The sequence below is a fragment of the Eurypyga helias genome, unplaced genomic scaffold, assembly GCF_000690775.1.
Source record: "Eurypyga helias isolate BGI_N326 unplaced genomic scaffold, ASM69077v1 scaffold4160, whole genome shotgun sequence".
NCBI classification, from domain to species: domain Eukaryota; kingdom Metazoa; phylum Chordata; class Aves; order Eurypygiformes; family Eurypygidae; genus Eurypyga; species Eurypyga helias.
The window spans coordinates 44,917-52,408 of NW_010226116.1; positions in this window are offsets into that span (position 1 = coordinate 44,917).

A 7,492-nucleotide genomic window follows, 5' to 3' on the forward strand; every position below is an offset into this window, starting at 1 on the left:
GCATCCCGATCTTCAATGCAGCCCCCTGCCCTAACACCACCCCTCCAGCTCCCCCTCCAAACAACAGCCTGTTCCAATGATAAGGAAATTAATGTATAACAAATATCTGAAAATCAAGTTACGTTATTATATGTGCATTGCTTGCAAAAGACTTAAACACTGAAAAGTTTCAGAGTTTAAAAATATGCATACTCTATTTCACGATGCATGGACTTATATTTAACTATTAGGGCCTGTGCAATAGCATGGCTGACTGCAACTTCTCTGGAGTTTTCTTTTCAGTGAAAAGCTGCATTTTCAACTAAATAGAGCCTTGCTCAATTTAAAAAGTCATATTTTTAATCTGGAAACTGAGAATCATAGAATCATAGAATCAGAGAATGGTTTGGGTTGGAAGGGACCTTAAAGATCATCTAGTTCCACCCCCCCTGCCATGGGCAGGGACACCTTCCACTAGACCAGGTTGCTCAAAGCCACATCCAGCCTGGCCTTGAAGACATCCAGGGATGGGGCATCCACGGCTTCTCTGGGCAACCTGTCCCAGTGCCTCACCACCCTCTCTGTGAAGAATTTCTTCCTGATATCTAATCAAAACAAAGATTTAGAATAAAGTTACACCTAAAAAAAGAAACTTTCTAGTTGTCAAAAATTTTCTCTCATGAGACTAATTTTCTCAAAATGTCTTTTCCACAGGGAAAAGAATCCCTCTTTGCTGCCATAAACGTGACCTCCAGGACCGTGCTTCACTACCTTCCTGCACAGTCTTCTGCCAAAGCCATTGACACAGCCAAAACCACACCAAACAATTTCAGAATATTAGTGCTGGGGAAATGATCAGTTACAGGTGTTTGCAGGAAAAACTAAAGCCCAGAGTTTAGAGTGCTTGTGATTAACGAACATTACATGAAACAGGGAAGGCAGGAGCATCCTGTCCAGCTCTGCTCACCCTGGCTGACTGCGCTGGAGCAGCGATAGGTAGCTCACCTCAAAGTGTAGGTGTGCAAACACTCCCTCATCTCAAAGCAAGTGATCAGCCATGGGACACACGTAACTGGTGTGTAGCAGGTTCGTATACCAGGTTTCTATGAATCCTCTCCTAACAATTTTCTAGGCAGTCAACTTGGGATAACCAGGAGTAGTATGGAGCTGCTGTACCCGGGAGTCCTGCACTGCTCTGCAACCCTCTTGCTCAGGAGCTGCCCCTTAGTCATAACAGCGTGACAGTGTGCTCACACCTGAAGATGCAAAGCAGATACCCCACAGACCGGCACTGCAAGGGGTGTTGCTGTGAGCAAACCCGTGTGCAACGCAGGTCGCACAGCCAGGGCACAGCCCACACAAAGCTTCCTTGGTGACATATGGTTTTCAATTTAAGAGGAGCTTACCAGGGTACCAGATGACACCATGACGTGGGAGTCACCCCACCGCTTGATATTTGCAAGAAGAAGTGCTCCATTCTAGCTGCATGACCCACTGCTCCCAGTGTCCTGGACATATATCTTACAATATAATTAGGGGAAAACCAGATTGCAGCTACAGATGTGACACCAGGAGGCTGTAGCCAGAGTCACACGGTGCGTTCAGGCACACACACACGCCTGTGAGGATGCAACAGGGATGGCGAAGGACCGTAACCCATCAGAGCAGAACTGGGGTGAGCTTTGCTCACTGCTGCTAGCACTGGTCCCCTCGGGCCACCACACTGTGTGGAGGAGACAGCTTCCTACCTCATACAATGGATGACTTACTTTCCTGGAATTGTGGGATTTGTTTCATGCTTAGCACTACTTGTATTTGTGTTTTGATCCTGTTTGGTGCAGGCTCAGCCATGCAACAAAGCAGCTACCTGTGAGGCTGGTGCCAGCTTGCACAGTCGGAGGGGGAGCACAGGCATTGCTGTACCTCTTAGGGGTTTAGTGAGCAACACCTTCAGTGTCCAGCTGGCTCTGTGGTTCTGCGGGCAGCCCAATTGTGGCTTTCTCTCAGAGGACTGTGTGCTTCCCGGTGCCTCCACAGACGTAAGCTCTTGGGCATGTCCAGTTGCTCCCTGAAGACAGACATAAACTGGTGAATGGGTGTAAACTCCCTCCACGTTAACCATGATGTACAAGATTCAGCCAATTCCCTCCTTAAGAATCCTTTTCACTAGGAAACATCAATTATTTCATCTAGACAAAAGAAAAATCCTCTCTTCATGTATATATTTTTAGATACGCTCTGACTAGCCGGAACTTATTGGAACAATTGAACATGACAAAAAGCAGCTATTTGGGGACCCATTACCCCAGCACAGACTCCACAGGAATCCTGCAACCCCATGACATGGTGAGCTGCACTACCACAGCTTAAAGGATCTCCAAGCAAGCCCCAAAGCTCCGAAAGAGAGGAACTGATGGGAGAACTTCCCTAATGTCTCCCATTAACTTCCCTAGTTTTATTTTCTTTGGCAGCCCAGGGTTAGCCCTGGGGGCTGGAGAGTGAACCCCAGGAAATCCCAGGAAGAGGTCCTGCATTTCACCCATTTCAGTCAACGGCAATCATGCCATGGTGTAGAAATGATGCTGATGAAAGAGCCCTTCCTGACATGTCTTCGAGGCTTGCTCTGGGAGGCAAGATCTTGATCCTTTCTTCAGGCAGTCTCTCCAGGCACCGCTCAGTCAGACAATCAGTATGTCAGCAGCACTGCTTCATGTGTTGCTTCATGTTTTATTTTTATCTTTTATGGCAATAAAGACAATTATCCAACAAAAGTCCCTGTGCCCAAGGGACCATCTGAGCTGTGTACCAGGTTTCTTCACCTCCCAGTGTTCTCCTGGTTGCAGCCTTCATGCTGCGGACTGTGGGCTGCCCTAGCTCCTTTGCTGGACCTTGCTAAACGACACCAATAGCCCTTTGGCAGCTTACGAAGTGCCTGGGCTGGGATTACTCCCGCTCTCCGGGGCGTGCCGTGTTGTCAGCAGTGTGCAAAGGAGCCACGGCAGCAGTGCCAACGTGGCTCTTTCTCAGGACTGGTGTTTATCAACAATTTAACCCACAGCATCAACCCACGGAGGGACACGGCCTGGCGTGTGGCTAAGCCGAGCCCATCTCCGTTTGCTGTAACAGCACGTGAACAATTGGTCATATTTAAAACAGGAGATGTGACAGACTGTACATTTAGATTCTTTTTTCTCCTTCCTCGGTCTGATCTCTGTTTTCCTGAAATTAGGCTGGACAGGCACCCAAAGCAGAAGCATCTGTTTCTCCTTTCAGTGTCAGCAATGTAAATAAAGTGTATTTGTGATGTTTTGATTCCATAAACATATTGGTTTTGGCTTTTCTTTGAGTATGCTGTGGACCTCTGCTGCAGAGCTGGACAGACTGATTAGCGTGGCTGTGATCTGTCGCCAGGCACACAGAAGTCTGTTTACAGAGCTGGGAAACCGTTGGGAAGTGTGGGACTCTGCCTTTCATTTACCCCAGCCCTTTGCTGAAACAGCTCCTGTACTAGAAGCTGCTGAAGGGGCAATGGAGCTCGCAGGGGACTGGGGGTGCCAGCCATCCATCACCATTCCATGCTGCTCCAAGCTCAGCCGTGGCTGTCGACACGCTCACCAACTAAAATCATGCTTGTTGCCACGGTGGGGAGCCAGCATTCTTCTGCACAGGCGAGTCCTCAGCGTGGGCTCAATCCTTCCTGGTGTTTAGAAAAGATAACCCGGGGCTCTGGCTGCAAGGGGCACTCACCCTGCTGCCTGCTGCCAGCCCTGGGGCTGATTTTGGGTAGAGTAACCAAGGACCTCGATGTTTTAAAACTCAGAACAGATGCGTAACCAGAGGAGGTAGCAAACGATTATTTAAGTCTCATTTCAATTCATTTCTTTTTTCCTTTTGTAAATAGTGGAGTAGGACGATTTATTCTCTGCAACTTCACTGGGGTGAGCAGTGCTAACTAGCCTGCTTTTCCTAAAGAGGATTTTTAATGAGACATGCTGTGGCCTTGAGAACACAAAAAGCAGGCATTTTCCTTATAAACACAGCAGCACAGTGGTTTGCTGGAATTCACCCCAGAACAGAAAAAAACCCTCAGGTTAAGAGGTCACACTATAAGCAGATACTTTAGCATAGTTTACATTTTCAGATCTAGAAACATGCACAAACAAATCAGATTTTCCTTTGCCTACTAAAGAAAAACGGTGGATGTGAATCCAGGAGGACACCGACATCGGTGCTGCTCTGTTGCAAGGCTGGGTTTGGGATTTCCAGGACTTGCAGACCCCAATCCCACCCAGCCCCAATTCCGCTCTGTGTTTCTTTCCTTGAAACCCCCCTGTGCCTTTTAGACATCACACAGAACCATAGCCTGGCACTTTATTTCCCATTTCCTTTCCGCGTGATGGGCTCTTCGCCCAGGTAGCTCAGGGGAAGAGGAGAAGGAGGAGGGGATGCAAACCTGGTTTGCCCTCCCAGGTTGGAAGGGTTGGTTATCCTTCAGACTACCACACCTGAGCATGGGAGTGCCTTCTGCCTTATAAAAGTCAGTCTGGGGACTTAGTGGCTGCCCCTACTGTTGATCACCTACGTGAGGACATGTAGATTTGCCTGTTCCATGGCTGATTCAAGATGCAAGAGAAGCTCAGCCACAGAAATACAGAGATACTGGTAGCATGGAGGGATGTTATTCAAAGGGTGAGCTTTGGCCAAGGAGATAAATAACAAAGAATGGGAAAACATCAAAAGGAGAGGGATTTTCTGAGAAGAAAAAGGGCTTTTCTCCAAGGAGGCTGCAGTGAGTATCAGAGGGAAGAGGCATCAGTGTCTCTAGTCCATACGACTCGTGGAGCTGCTAACCTTCAATCCAGGCAAAACTCTGCTCCTTGCTGAGGTCAAAAGTTGTATTTGCATTTTGAGAAATGCCTCAGAGCTGCAGCCTCCTTTATCCAAAAGCAACAACCCTGCATTTATTGTGGAGCAGAGAGAAGGGAAGACGATTGCGGGCTGAAACTCGTAGGGAATAGCTGCTTAAACACGGTTCCCTGCATGTGAAAAGCTCCTAATCTCAACTGGGTAAAGCAGAGCTGCCAAGACCTGCCATCACAGGGCAGCAGTGCTGCTCAGCAACGTCTTCAACGGAGGACAAAAGCCAAAGAATCAGCTATTTCTGACATTATGGCTAGATGCTTAACCAGAAAAAGCTTCTCACCTGCTCACCCAGGAAGGCCAATGCTCTGGAGATGGATCTTGGGCCAAAAAGCTGAATTAGAGCTCGGGTCCTAATTGCCCCAAGTGAAGAAGGGAGAGGTTGGAGGCTGTAAAGCAGCTTAAAAGCCATCAGGTAGAAAGGTGGGAAAGATCTCAACTTCAAACTACACAATGGGCTCCAGCCTACTTTCAGATTCCTGAGAAATTTCAGGCTCCTCTTGCTATTTTTCCTCATCTTCCTTTATGTGAAAGGCAGTTGACACTACTCCCTTAATTATTTGTGTGTAAAATATGCAAGAGTCTGTTTTGAGCTGATTTTTGAATTTAATTAGCTGCACGTTTCAATGACAAGACAGGAGACACATAAAACAGCTGAAAGAAGAAAGGCATTTTTGGATACCTACACGGATAAAGAGCAGAGATGAAAAGCAGATGTGGGAGGCAGCTGTGTAAAACAAATATTGAGTAGGCCAGAAAAGAGATCATAAAGAAATAACATCACTAGCTTGTCAAACTCCTTCTCTGCATTACTGTTTATAGCAGCCAGGTTTTTAGCCAGCCAGGTTTACAGACAGCACCTTTCGTCTCCGTGCTAAAGCTGTGCCCATTTGTAGCCGTGCAATTACCCCAAAACGGCAGAGAGCACCAAAGAGGCATCGCTCGAGGCTCCTCTGGGGCTGGGTGATGCCTCCATGAAACCACCCGATAAATCTTGTGAACCTCACCGTCTCCTACGCATTATTTACTGGTTGTAGAAATAAATGCTTAGAAATGTTGATCCTTGCTGTAAGATAATATTTAGGGAGCCAAAATATGCTGCCTCCAAACAAACACAGTCACGTATAAACTCATCAGGTAAACGCATTTGGGACATCTAAAGCCATAAGCTTAAAAAAGGTTAAGATCCCACTATCTTTTTTTCCCCAGAATCTTAATTTCCAGTTTTAAAAATCATTTTCAAGCTACAAAAGGAGCATCTGAAAAGCAAAGGGCAACACTTCCCACCCACCCTCAGTGCTGAAACAAACGCACACGCAGTTTGTCCTGCAGCAGCTAAACGCACTCCGGTGTGGGCTGTTCCCATACTGCCCGTGCACTGTGCAGTGCACTGGCTGAGTTGAGAGCAATCACACACAAATTTGAGTTGCCTTACTTTGCCAGAAGGACTCTTCTCCCCTTACTCCATCAGATGTGCTGACCTGAATTACAATCTACCTGAATTCTCATTAAAAGCAAGGAAATGAAAGAAGAAATTTATGACAACTTCTACTATCTCCTTCCCTTAAAGGGAGAAAAAAGCAACAAAAGGGGAGGAAAAAAGGGATTAACTAGTTGCAAAATAAAAGCTCTTTGTTTCCTCTACAAAGTAAAATGCCTTTCATAATATTTTCCATGAAATCCGTCAAGATCATTGCTATCTCTAATTAAATTATGGACGGACATCTCCATGCAGGCTTTTCATTCCCACCATCAGAGGCCACTCTAGCGGTCATGGAGCATGTCCTCACAGATGTCAGAACCACACCGCGTCCTGCTGCAAGGCCACCGGTACGTGCCTTTCCCTCCCTGCCGCGGCGGTGAGCAGGAGCTGCCACGCCAGCACGCGTCATCGCCGTGGGAAGTGGCCGATTAGCACGGGGCATGTTACCTGCTAAACCCCAGCCCAGATGTTTACAGGTAAGCTAAGGGAAATGAATACCAGCCCAGGCCGCAGATTTGTAACAGGGACAAATGCCCAATTCTTTCCAGAGACTTTGGAGTATCCGTGTCAATCAAGTGCTGAAATCAAAGTTAGGGCTTTGAAGGAAATAAAAATACTGTGTTTCAGACCGTCAAGTACAGGTTCTTCTGTTTTCTGGCTAATAATTCTCACTTGTTCTCACAAAAGGAAGAAAAATACCTAATCTGTTCATAATCCAACTTCAGCAAATTCTGCTTCCTTCTTCCTCTGAGCAAATAAGAGTTCACAGTCAGGCAAACGACGTATTAGCTATTGGAATGGTTTTGGTCAATCTCCATACCATAGTTACGGCATCTGCCTGGTACAAGCTCTTTCACTGCTGCCTATCTGTCAGCCTCATTTAAGCCCCCTCAAGTCCTTCCATAAGGAAAGTGATGGTGAAAAATATATCATAGAAAGAGCTTGATTAGTTTTTTCCAGTATAAAATAGAGAAAACAGAGAACTATACATATGGTAAGACTGAGGCTTGCTCATGTGTTCCTCTGCAGCTTAAGGCTTGACCCAAACTACCAAGGACCCCTCCCACTTTCCTGCTTTCCTGAACAGGCTTTCACTGCAAATCAATACAC